The sequence below is a fragment of the Lampetra planeri genome, chromosome 60, assembly GCF_965212315.1.
Source record: "Lampetra planeri chromosome 60, kcLamPlan1.2.h2, whole genome shotgun sequence".
Classification (NCBI taxonomy): domain Eukaryota; kingdom Metazoa; phylum Chordata; class Hyperoartia; order Petromyzontiformes; family Petromyzontidae; genus Lampetra; species Lampetra planeri.
Genome location: NC_136166.1, coordinates 3,861,716 through 3,875,763, shown reverse-complemented (window position 1 = coordinate 3,875,763; position 14,048 = coordinate 3,861,716).

The window sequence follows — 14,048 nt, the reverse complement described above, 5'->3', positions numbered from 1 at the left end:
CATTTGGAGACGGCCCCACTCAACGAGGGGCAACGACAACAGCGAATCCCTCCCCGTGGGGGCGTCGACTCCCGGGGTGTCAGTGGCGGCGAGCGCAACTCCCGGGGTGCCGCCGACCGGGGGTTTGCACCGCGCCGATCCCAACAAACATGTGCAGTCCGTGCACGGTGGCAACCGCGACAAGGCGTCCGCATTTGAGTGTCGCAATCCCTTGCGGTAAATCGTCGTGAATTGGTAGTCCTGAAGGACCTCCAACCATCGGGACAATTGGCCCGATGGCTGTGCCACGCGCATAGCGTATTGTAGAGCCGCATGGTCCGTACGGACCGTAAAATGACGGCCGTACAGATACGGCCTGAATTGCTGTGTAAAAAACACAATCGCTAACAATTCACGACGAGTTACGCAATAGCGTTGTTCGGCGGGGGAAAGAACTCTACTACAGTAGGCGACCACCCGTTCAACCCCCCCGACCACCTGTGAGAGCACCCCCCCGATACCCGTGTTGCTGGCATCTGTGTCCAGCAAAAACGGTTGTGTGAAATCGGGGTAACACAAGGGGGGAGCCTGCACCAAGGCGTCACGAAGGGAGCAGAACGCAGCCTCCTCTTCCGCCCCCCAGTGAAACCGCACACCCTTAGCCGTCAAAGCGTGCAGGGGCTTGGCTATGGTGGCAAATTGCTTGACAAAACGACGGTAATAGGAGGCGAAACCAATGAAACTGCGAACCTCCGTGACCGAGGTTGGCGTTGGCCATGAGCTGACGCAGTGCGTCTTAGCAGGGTCCGTCGAGATCCCTGAACGACTCACGATATGGCCCAAATACCTGACCGATTCCCGAAGCAGAAAACATTTAGCCGGTTTAAATTTAAGCTTAGCGGAACGCATCCTGAGGAACACCGCTCTCAGTCGCTGGAGGTGCTCCTCAAAAGTCCGACTGAAGACGATGATATCGTCGAGATAAATCAAACAGGTATCCCATTGGAGGCCCGACAAAACCAATTCCATGAGTCTCTGGAACGTGGCGGGAGCGGAATGTAAGCCCATGGGCAAACGGTTGAATTCAAATAGGCCACCAGGTGTCCGGAAAGCGGTTTTAGGTTTAGACTCGTTATCGAGTGGCAATTGCCAAAATCCGGAAAGCAGATCGAGTGTGGAAAAAAACTGTGCTCCCGCCAAGGCATCCAGCGACTCATCCATCCTGGGGAGCGGATACGCATCCGCCATCGAGATTTTGTTTAAGCGGCGGAAATCGACACAAAACCGCAAGGACCCGTCTTGTTTTTTTACTAGGACAATAGGAGCACCCCACGGACTAGAAGAGGGCGAAATGATATCGGCCGCCAACATATCATTAACCGCCGATTGCACATGCTCCTTCTCGGCTGGGCTGAGCCGGAAGGGATTCTGACGAATAGGGGCCGCGTCCCCTGTAGCTATGTGGTGGCGCAACAGGTCAGTGCAGCCGATATCGTACTTATGTTTGCTGAACACGTCAGCAAACTCGAGTAGCAAACCCCTCAATGCTCCCAATTGCACCTTGGACAAGTTAGCAGAACCGGCACACAACGAGTCCAACCACTTAGTCCCCTCATCACTTGGAGGATGCGACTTGACAGTGAAATCTGCTTGAGCCACGAGCCGTTCCTCAACGGGTAGCGGCGCGGCATGAGCCAGCACCGTTCCCTGCGCAATTACGGCCGGCCGCGACCCTGTATTCAGGACCATTACGAACGGCTCACTGTCCCCTCTCACCATGGTTTGAGCAACCGCTAAGTCGAGGCCCCTTCTGGCCCTGTTAGACGGCCCCAACAGCACCCCCTGTGCCTCCGCACCCACCTCGAGTGGCTTCCTCAACCGAAGGGGTACTAACATTTGCGATCCCGGGGGCACCCGTACAGTGTGAGTTGCCAGCGCCTGCACCGTCGCACAAACCGTGCGTATTTTGGTAGGGCTCGTCAAGAACGCAACCCGCCGACCTGACGGAAGCTCAATGCAGGCCTGATCTATAAGAATTTTGATGGGCATTTTGGACAAAAAGTCCGTACCTAGCAAACAGGGAACGGCCAGCGATGATGATACAAAAATAGGGCCCGCCAATTTGATGTCACCAATGCAAATAGTCGCCCGAATCTGGCCGATGATCCCCAGGGATCCCCCATTCGCCGCATAAAATGGCACGTCTACTGGCAGAAGGGGTCTACTTTGGACGGGAAGAATGTTATAAATAAGGTCCGAGATGATTGTGGCCGACGCACCCGTGTCCACAAGCACCCGGACCTCAACCCCGTCAATAAACCCCGTTACCACGGACGACCCGGCCGACGCAGCCACGATCCTGTGGGCCAATTCGGACCACTCGACTGCTTGCGGGCCGTGTACGGACCCCCCTCGCCGAAGTGAACCCCCGGCACCCAGCCGCGAACCCCCCACCGCCAAGCGGCGACCCGAATGTGCCGTGTTTGTGGACCGAACGTGTAAGGTGCCGCGACTTGCCGGGTTTTGTTGGGATGACTTGTGGGCCTGGTCGTCGTCCCGACGTGGTCCTGTGGCGCGCTGACGCGGGGCCCGGCACCCGGCTGCGACGTGACCCCGAAGGCCGCAGTTGTAGCAGACGACGAGGGACGTCGTAGGTTTCGGTTGCTCCAGCTTGCGGGATGAACGTGTGGGCGAACGACCTCCCGTTCACCACTCCTCCGGACGCGATGCAGCGAAGGCCTGCTCCTGATCCGCAGCTGGCTGAGGTTCGGCGATCGTGGCGGCCAGTGCCGCGTTCCCCGCCCATTTGCAGATGACCCCCGGCTTGCGTTTGAGGACCTCGTACGCGTGAATGCTCGTGGCGATCGCCAGGGAGCAGATATCCATTTCGTCCGCCACATTGATGGGGACCCCCAACTCGTGGGCCAACGCCAGCAGCTGCTCCGTCACCATGGCGTCCTTCCCCTCCTTATCCATGCGGGGAAAAGCTGCGTCCGCCAAAGCGAGCAGTGCCGTGCGATAGGCGAGCGTCGTTTCTCCAGCCACATTCCGCCGATCGTAGAACTGGTGGCGACACGTGGAGGGCGGTCCAAACACCTTCGCCATCAGGTGTAGTGCGGCCTGGAGCGTAGAGCGGGACGACCTTGCAGCAGATGTGAAGGCTGCAAGCGCGTCATCGTCGAGCATCGCTGGCAACGCACGCAGGGCAGTGGTGTCGGACCACCCCGACATCTCCTGATGAGCGAGGAACCTTCGTTGGAAGGCTCCCCAGTCGCCCCCATCCGCCTTGAACGCCGACAGCGCGGGCAATCTTTGCTGGAGGACCCGATCGTCGTCGACGTCGGAGAGATTTTCCCGCGCTCCGCTGTAGTTGTGTAAAATGTCGGCTCGGTTGTCAGGCGCAAAATGGAGAGCTCCGGCGCGCGCTGATGACGTGGGCTGTGCTGAGCGGAGGTCTCCGGCCACGTGGTGTCCGTGTTTCCCGCCAATCGATGGCGGCCCCTCAAAAACGGCGGCAACTTCCAGACTTTTGGCGCGAAGCGCCTTTTAGCGGGATCCCTCCAACGTCGCTTTCTCCACCAACCCCGCAGCCGTTTTTCCGCTCGCCGGAACAGAGATGTCCGCCAAGACAGCGGCGGCGGCGAGTAGCAACTCCACCAACCGGGAGTGCGCGTCTTGGAGGCTGGTGTCGGAGGCGAGCGGAGCGTCGGCCATCACCGCGAAGTGCTGCATCGGCGGCAACTCCTCGTCCTCTCCTCCCGAAGTTGGTGTCCCCGGTACGCCGTCGTCGTCCCGACCTCGCTCGTGGGTACGGGTAGTCTTCCTCGTGTCCATACTTCTTGAAGACAGGTTTACTTCTGACGCCAGTTGTAATGTAGTAACTCGGCGGGAGACGACTTCACGGGTAACACACTCTTTATTTTACCAAACTCGTTCACAGGTGACTAACACCTACTTTGTATCTCGGGTGACAAACACCCACTTAGTATCTCGGGTGACAACACCCACTTAGTATCTCGGGTGACAAACACCCACTTAGTATCTTGGGTGACAAACACCCACTTAGTATCTTGGGTGACAAACACCCACTTAGCTACCCTGGCGACTAACGCCCACTGAGCTACTCGGGTGACCAACACCCACTTAGCTACTCGGCGACTAACGCCCACTGAGCTACTCGGGTGACCAACACCCACTTAGCTACTCGGCGACTAACGCCCCTGAGCTACTCGGGACACTCCCTGCCCGGGGTGTCCGTCTTGACTGTGGGTCCCCAGCCCGACCCACGTGGGTGTCGGACCCTGGGTCCCACAGTCTCGCCTCCGAGCCACACAGGGCCCCGGTCCCTACAAGGACGGCGGGACTAGGGGTCTCGGGGCACTAGGTCTTCAGCTCCGTCTTCTGGTCTTCAACTGGGTAACTTCTCCCCGAGTGCTCTCGCGCGTCCCCCTTTATACCCCACCTGCGGACGTCGCTGCGAGCACCCATCTTATTCGACCAATCACTGGGCGCTGGCTACGATCCTGTTTTCCCACATCTCAGCGTGCCTCACCACCCACGCCGCGCCGCCCCGTCATCTGTCACTCCCGGCGCGCGCGTCCACACCACGCCCACAACGCGTGCCCAACCCCGCACCCCGCGCCGCCCCGTGATCCATCACTGTCACAGTCGGCGCACGTCAACACCACCACTACATCACCCCCTACCACATAGCTCGCAGCCGACCCGGCTGCTATAAAAATATACAAACCCCCCTGTGTGCCCCGTAACACAACACAACAACAAGAACAACAACTAACGTAACAACACAACACGACGCGAACACTACCATCCGCAACCATCAACCAATGCCACCGCGACCATAGAACAATATATACAAGCCGGCGAGTGACAATAGCAATGTGTATGCAGAAAGAAAAATAAATGGAAATTTTTTTTTTTTTTTTCTCTCGACTCGTGCAGCGTCCCATTCTTTCCGAGCGTCCCTACAACGGGACATTACCGCGGCAGAGGGGAACACCGGGCGAGCTCGGTGTAGAGAAAAAAACGTCTTCATGAAAATTGTTGTGCCCTAGCCCGAGTCCGCCTTGCCGGTCCGTCGTACGGCACCAGACGCGGTTGAACGTCCGGTGGTGCCGGCGGTTCAGGAAGACATCGGCCAGGCATCGAGGACCCGTGCGTGCCGCGGGGTTCAGGCTCCCGACGGTCAGCAGCCGTCAAGCCCGAGGCACCTGGGGGTGGGTCAGGTGGAGACACGTGAGGATCAGCCTGCGACACCTCCCTCCCCGAGTCGACGGTCACATCACACCTGCGGACGTCGCTGCGAGCACCCATCTTATTCGACCAATCACTGGGCGCTGGCTACGATCCTGTTTTCCCACATCTCAGCGTGCCTCACCACCCACGCCGCGCCGCCCCGTCATCTGTCACTCCCGGCGCGCGCGTCCACACCACGCCCACAACGCGTGCCCAACCCCGCACCCCGCGCCGCCCCGTGATCCATCACTGTCACAGTCGGCGCACGTCAACACCACCACTACATATGTAAGCACTTTTAGAGCTGCACCTTTAACTTTGTGGTAATTATAATTTAAGGTTACCCAGCCTTTTAATAAACAAGTGAGGTGTTTTAACTCCAAGCAGATCAGTTTTTGGACACAAATTTAGACACCAATATTATTGTTCATAATACAGGTTTTTTTGGTTTCGATCGCGTAAATATATAAATGTGTCGTTAAACCCGCCACCACCCGACAGCCAACTCGTAAGGGTTGCCTCGTAAACAGAACACGCCGACTTCAGCAGTTTTTTTCTTGCTGCGGTTGTCCCACCTGATGACGATTGCTTGTGTTGCGATTGAAACGTCGTGATCTATTATTTTCCTACCTACGTGACTTTAACGAAGGAACCAAAGAGTACAGAACAAGCTAATAATAGCCATTTTATATACTTTTTAAGGCATAAGCAATTACGAAATAACACTTTACTACCCAGGAACAAAAATTTGTTACATAGTGGATCCTCCCAGACACCAGAAGAAGCTAAGGGACAATGTGTGGGTTTCGTAACCGTCATCGTGCAAGTAGCACACCTATTTCAACCATGTAAATAAATACAATACTTGCAAAAAGTCACATTTTTATTTAAATGTTTTACGATTTTTGTTCGTGCAATTTGACTTTCACCATAAAAAATGCAGTGTTTTATTGATTGTAAATTATTAAGATTGTTTACATTCCGTGAGTACAGAGGGACTGAATCCGAGTCTATTACTAATTTATGATTGCTTCTACAGACATGAAAAACCCAGGCCCGGGTAAAGTTACATAGTCGGGGGAGTCAGCGCCATTCCCTGTCTACCTTGGGGTGCGACAGGGATATCCTGACACCTACATTATTGAACATATTTTCGACCGCGTAGGTCAATAAGCAGTAATTTACATCTGGTACAGATGCAATGGGAGGCTGATCAATGCTCGGGTGCGGTTGAGGGATGACTCCCTATTGGTCAATCATGTTATGTATAATGATAATACTTTGATTGCTGCTCACTGAGGAGGAGTTGGAGGCACTGCTGCTGAACCTGAAGTGTTCTACTAAGAGGTGGGGCCTTACCATCAGCCCCTCCAAAACTAAGCACCTGTCTGGGTGTTTTGTGTCATCAAAGACTCCACCCCCTCAGCTCCCCATTGGTGGGGTAGTTGTGGAGAGAGTGGAGAGGCTTCCATACCTGGGCAGCGCGACGTCCTCGTGCGCCATCACAAATTCCTTCACGCAGCAAGGCAACACAGCGCATGGAGCTCTCACGTGACCGTCTCCATGTTCCCCCCACGCGTGACCATCTCCCAGGTCCCCCCCCCCCGCGTGATCATCTCCCAGGTCCCTGTGTGACCGTCGCACGATCGCTGCCATTCATTCCCACGGTTGGATGTTTGGCCAAATTTAAATAGATTAATTAAGTACTAATTCAACGTAATGGGGTTTTTTGTGTGCAGACGTTGGTGACCAGGATGAGACAACAAAACTCACTACAATTGAGAACCCAGTCTTTGGGTACCTATGGATCTCTATGCAAGTCTATAGGTTGCTATGCGAGTCTGTGGGTCTCTGTGAGTTTTGTTTGTTGTCCTTCCCCACACCTCCGATGAGCACGGATGGCTACGTACTGTGCGAAAGTTCAACATACATAGATAGACATGTGATTATGCGTGTCTCTGTGTGCGTCTATGGGTCTCTATGTGAGCCAGGCTTAAGGCCATCAACTCATTCCACCCGTGCGATCCGTCGCTTGCTCCGACGTTCGTTGGGCGCCGGTGGGCCGGGTACCTTGCAGGGCATCTTGCCGGAAAGAGCTTTGGGTTGACGTGGGTAAATGACGTCACAAGAAGTGACGTTGCGTCCGCAATTGTTGCCAATAGCGGTGTCAGTGGCATCAATTATGAAATGTAAATTATGCGCAAATCTGTTAAAAGTCCGAATATAGTGAAAAAGCTGATGCAAACTAAACGGCACACATCACGGGAAACTTAAAGACTCCCGTGAATGTATTTTATCGGGAGCTAATTTATCGGATATGCCGCATAAGGAATGTTTTATAGGAACGGGATGTGTGTGGTGGTTGTTGTGTGTGTGCATGCTAACTAAATCACTTGTGCCAGCAGTGGCTCCGCTTGCCTATTTGACTGCACGATGTCGAAGCATTCCACGCTCGTCGGGTTCCGGCCCACGCGCTTGCGGGAACAGTCGCGTGTAGTAATCCAGGTCCCACTCATCCAGCGCCAGGCCTGGCCCAGGTAACCTCCAAGAGGTCACAGACAACAGCCGGAGAGGTCACAGACAGCCGGAAGAAGTCACAGACAGCCGTGAGAAGTCACAGACAGCTGGAGAGGTCACAGACAGCCGTAAGAAGTTACAGACAGCCGTGAGAAGTCACAGAGAGCCAAAAAGGTCACAGACAGCTGGAGAGGTCACAGACAGCCGGGAGAGGTCACAGACAGCCGCTGGCCATTTTGTCACAACTAAAATGTGTTTGGGTGTCCCTGGCAACAAAACTACTGGCGCCAGGTGGAGCACCGTTCATAGCTGAGGACATTTCCCGGACATGGGAGCGATTCCCGGTTTGTCCTGGCTAAACTGCCGTGCACAACGTGCATTCAGGATCAATCGTTTATCACCGGTTCACGATGCTTTATACCTTGATATGCCCTGCAGAGAGTGTTTTTCGCACGTCAATTAAACTGAGAATGTAACCTTCAGAGATATATTACGCCAAATAGTGGGAGGATCCGAATTTAATGATGAAACTAATTATATTCGGCGATGCTGCTGCATTGGCAGTGGTGTACACATAACAAAAAAGCCACACGTTCGTCAATAACACTGTGGTCTTAAAAAGAACCGTCACCAATAAGTGACGTTTTGGGCAATGGCCCCTCTTCATGGCATTAAGGCAGCTGCCTCGATCCGAACCCAGGATCTCAGCATTGCCATTTCAGCGCTCTGACCTCTGACCCACTTGGCGCACAAGGCACAGCGCATTATGTCTGCCCACCATCATGAAGGTCCTTCATGATTGTGAGCAGAGGGTCAGGGACTTTGAAAGCACAAATAACAACCAGAGCCCTGGGTTACTGATTGTATCATAGGTCTTGACCAGGCAAATAAAGCAAAGATGTAGGTCCCTTTGAAATTCCTTACATCTAATATAGCGGAGGGAGAGAGAATATGACATCTGTGCAGGACGGCCCCGGCCTGAAACCACATTGGGGCTCCGCAAGCCTCTCCTCAGCGTGGCTGGCAAGGAAATTTTTAATAATCTTGCTAAAATCTTTTCCCGGCACACCGACAGAGATGCCGCAGTAGTTGATTCAATTTGTGCGGATAGGTAGCGGAGGGAGAGTAGACGGAGCAGCACATCACATCTCCTAAGAGAGAGATAAAGGCGTCTTCCCTGTGCTGGACGCTTCAGAATTGTTTTTGCTGAACTCGTCAGGAGTAGAACGATAAACAGGAGGAGGATCAGCAAAGAGGAGCCAAAGGAGAGGATTGTCGAGAGAATTAGCCGAGGAAGAAGTGGTGCAGAATGCGCTGATGAGAGAGCAGCAGCACGTTCTCCTGAACAGACACAAGAGATGCGGATGCATGGACAGTATCAAACACTACAACTGCCGTTCAACACAAAGTGGAAACACGGTGACATGCACATGACGACACGCACACGCAATCGCGTTTCCGGACTCGTGCTCATGTTTTTTAAACTTATAATAAAATGTACTTGTCTTTGTTTGTCACTATTCAACTCTTGTCAATCATTAATAACCCAGGTCAAGGTCACGAGGTCGTAGTGAGCGGTGCCAGTGCATACCTCGGGCGATTACTGACGGTGGGTCAGGATCAAAAAGTAATATTAAAAAAAACTTTTTTAAAAACACGCTTTTATGAAATGTACTAGTAATGGCAGAACTCCACGACTCCAGGAAGTGGCCCTCGAAGCTTGCCTTAACGTAAGGGACCATGGCCAATTACAGCCAATGGCAGTTGACCGTGGACAATTAGACCCAAGCCGAAACATAACATATAAAAAAGAATGTTTAAACATATGTAGAGGTGTCAGGGGAAGGATTCCCACCAATAGGTGGGTTAGTGGGAGGAGTGATCGAGGATATATAAGGAGAGAACGGGCGGGAAGAGGGGGCCTTTTGGCGGGAACGATATTGGGACGGCTGGGGACAGGTGTGGATGGAAGAAAAGGAATAAAGGACGAGACCCCTGCAATCTGGTGTCGGCTCCCCCTTTACATCTGGTAGCAGCGGTGGGATTACAATGGCTACAAAAAAGAATCCCCGCGGAAAAGAGCCAAGGGAAGAGGAAGCAGGGGCCGGGGATCCTTCCCATCCCGGGCAACAAGGGGGCCTGCTATCAGAAGCAGCAGCAGGGGGCCCGGATCGCCTGGAGGACCCCATGGAGGATCGCATGGCCCGCGTGGAGAGGGCACTCCAGGAGCTACTGCAGAGGCTCCCTATAGGGGGCCCGCCAGCACCGGGACCCCCACCCCCACGCGTACTACGGGAGGAGAGGTCACGGGACCCGGAGGCCGACCAGCCGGCCGGGCAGGAGCCGCAACCAACCTCGTCACGCCAGCCGCCGCCGCTCCCGCCAAAACCCCCAGGGCTAAACACCCAACACGGAGAGCAGGTGGCCAGACGGCCGCGTCGGCTGGGGCCCGTCGACAAGTTCGTGGCTGAGGAAGAAGATTGGGAGGGGTTTGTCCGCCGATTCGAGGCTGCCTTCCACGCTCTCGAGTGGACAGACGAAGAGGCACTACGAGCGCTGCCATCCGTTCTGGGCAAGGAAGCACTCTCCTCTTACACCTCCCTTCCCTCGCACAGCAAGTCCACGCTACAGGCGGCCTACGAGGCTTTGGGGGAGATCTATTGCCCGGCGGAAGGAGCCTTTAAACGGTTCCAGGATCGCCAGCGAGGGGCTAAAGAATCCCCTTTAGCCTACAGGGGTGCGCTGCTCGTGTTGGCGAGGAGAGCTTTCCCTCGCCTGGCGGAAGAAGCGCTCGAGGACCTCGTGGTCGAGCACCTCATCGCCTACGCTTGCCGCGCTGGCATTGTAATGCCCGTGGTGATGCCGGGGGAACGCACCTCGCTGTGGGCTGCCCGGACCATCCAAGCCCACGAGCAGGTCATGGTCCGGGCGCCACCCGTGGGCCCGGTGGCTGGCGCGGCGGGGGGGAACAGCCGAGCCGTTGCCGCGGCGCTACTGGGTCCAGCGACACCAACCACCGAACCTGCACCGTCGCCACAGGCTGCCTGTGGGGCAGCTGGGAACGGACCCCCGACGTCTGAGATGGAGCCATCGCTGCGGGAGGTGTACGCGGCGATCCGGGGACTGGCGGAGCAGAGGGACCAGGGGCGCGACCAGCCGCCGCGTCGCTGGCAGCCGCCTCTACAACATCGCGCCGAGCCCCCCCGACGGAACGCCCCATGGGTCTGCCACCATTGTGGTCGAGAGGGGCATGTGGCGAGGGGGTGCCGCACGGAGCCGGAGGCCGCCAACGTCACCTGGAACCCGCCGGGGCCGAACGCCGACAGGATCCAGGCGAGTGACGCCGTCCCGCCCGGCCTCTCGGTCGGGCCGAGCAATTACAATTCCGACGCCGCGAACTTACCGGGAGTCTCCTCGGGGTGGGCGCCGTCGGTGTCGTTCCCCGGTCCCCATTGTCCGGGTCGGGGGAAGGGGATCGCGCCGGGGATAGCGCCGGGGCCTGTGATTGCGTCGCGACCAGAAGTGGCGTCGCGACCCGGAGTGGCGTCGCGAACGGACGTGACGTTGCATCTGGAAGTGACATCGCGGCCGAAAGTGGTGTCGCGGATTGCGCCGGGAATTGCGCCAGGGCCGTGGACCGCGCCGGGAATCGCGCCGAGGCCGGGGACCGCGTCGGGGATCGCGCCGAGGCCGGGGACCGCGCCGGGAGTCGCACCGAGGCCGGGAGGGACGTCGCGGGCGGAGGTGACGTCGCAGGCGGACGTGACGTCGCGGGCGGAGGTGACGTCGCAAGCGGACGTGACGTCGCGGGCGGAGGTGACGTCGCGGGCGGAAGTGACGTCGCGGCCGGGGGTGGCGTCGATACCGGGCGTGGCGTCGCGGGCGGGCGTGACATCGCGGGTGGGCGTGACGTCGCCGGCGGGCGTGGTTTCGCGGGCGGGCGTGGTTTCGCGGGCGGGCGTGACGTCGCGGGCGGGCGTGACGTCACCAGTTTACCACGACGCCGGCGAGTTGCCAGGGGCAACGGCCCGTGTGCTGAGACGGCACACAAAATTGACATTGCGCCCTGGAGCAGTTCCACGGCCCGCCTCACCACCGCTTTGCGGCGGAGCGAGACAGAACCAGGGGGACCACGCCCCCGTGACAAAGGAAAGGGAGGGTAGAAGGGAGGGGCTCACGGGAAGGCCCACCCCCCAGTCCCCACCGCCCCCTACAATGGGCCCCCCCCCCACACCACAAGGGGGGCCCACCCTACATCACCAAGGGGGGGCAATTTGCACCACATAGAGAGCCCAGCCCGCAACCCAGGGGTAAGCCCACACTATGTAACAAGGGCGCGCTCACCCTGCTGCGATGCACTCCAAAGGGAGGAACCCCATCTTCGGTCCATTCACATCCATCCCCCATCATCTCACCATGCACCACAGGATAACGAGACGCCGCCTGGTCAGTGGCCGGACTCAGCCACACAATGGAGGAAGCTGGCAAGGCGGGTGGTAGCGGCCACGTCAGGAACCTCGGTCCTGGTCGGTGAAATCGCGGGAGTGTCGGCACGTATCTTGGTGGATACGGGGGCATCAGCCACGATCATCTCGAGCACCATGCATGAGATGCTGCCAGATAAAATCCGACCTTTAGTCCCCGTCAAGACAACGTTTATTGCAGCAAATGGAGGCAGCATGGGCTTCCTGGGCCAGGTTGAAGCCCCGATACAGATTGGGCAGCTTTCAGTAGCAGGACCCATCCTTGTCTCCGCAACGTTGCCCGTACCCTGCCTGTTGGGGACGGACTTTCTGAGGCGGATGCCAATGAAAATCGATCTGGCCATTGGGCGGGTCGAAGTCCAGGGAACGCATCTCCATTTCCTACAGGCGGAGGGGGCCAGCCAGGGTGTACCCTATGTGCAGGCTCTGGTCAGTAAGTCTGTCTCCATTCCCCCGGCAGCCCAGATGCTGATTCCGCTGCAATATCGGTCCCCCCTCGTGACAGCCCGACCAGACTCACCCATCCTGGTGTCTCCGGCGTCAGCTGCCATGGATCGCCATGCGCTGGTGGGAGCCGAAACTATTGTACAGAGGAACCAGCATCTGTTCATTCAGGTGCTGAACACCTCCGATAGAACAGCGACGGTGCAGGAGGGAACAGTTCTGGCCCACGTTAGTCCCTTGTCACTAGGAGCCCCAGGGACAGAGCCCGAGCTTGTAGGCAGCATCAGCCAGTCCGAGGACAGAGGGGCCGAATCGTGGATGGACCAGCTGGCGGGGCCTGAGCCGGGATTGCCGCCCGACCAGAAACAGCAGCTGCACTCGTTATTGCATGAGTTCTCGGACGTGTTCAGCCGGGGACCGTTCGACCAAGGGCGCACAAATCTGTCGCAGCACCACATTAACACGGGAGATGCCGCACCCCTGCGCCAAAACACATATAGAATGAGCCCAATGGAAAAAGGGCACATTCAACAAGCGGTGCAGGAGATGCTGCGGGCCGACATAATTTCTCCATCCTCGAGTCCCTGGGGGGCACCAGTGGTCCTAGTCAAGAAGTCAGACGGGTCACTGAGATTCTGTGTGGACTTCCGACGCCTCAATACCGTCACGCTGGCCGACGCATATCCCCTACCACGTATTGACGACTCATTGGATGCACTGGCGGGAGCAAAATTTTTCAGTACGCTGGATTTATTGTCCGGGTTCTGGCAGGTCCCACTAGACGCGGACTCCCGGCCTAAAACAGCATTCCGGACACCACAGGGCCTGTTCGAGTTCAACTGCCTGCCTATGGGCCTCCAGACTGCGCCGGCGACGTTCCAACGCATAATGGAGTTGGCCTTAGCAGGCCTCCAATGGGAAACGTGCCTCATCTACCTGGATGACGTCATTGTCTTCAGCCGATCATTCGAGGAACACATTGACCGATTACGTCAGGTATTCCTGCGGTTCCGGAACGCGAACTTGAAGCTCAAGCCGTCGAAGTGCCACCTTATGCAGTCGTCGGTACGCTACTTGGGCCACGTCGTCAGTGAGTCTGGAGTGGCTACAGACCCGGAAAAGACGGCCTGCGTGAGGGCCTGGGCTGTTCCCACAACGGTTCCAGAGGTACGCCGGTTTGTGGGGTTCGTTTCTTACTACCGCCGCTTTGTGCCCAACTTCGCAACCATTGCCAAGCCCTTGCACGTGTTGACGGCGAAGAACCAGAGGTTTTATTGGGGCCCTCTGGAGGAAGAGGCATTCCAGCAGCTGCGCTCACGTCTGACAGATGCACCACCATTGGCCTTTCCGGATTTTGGCCTCCCCTTT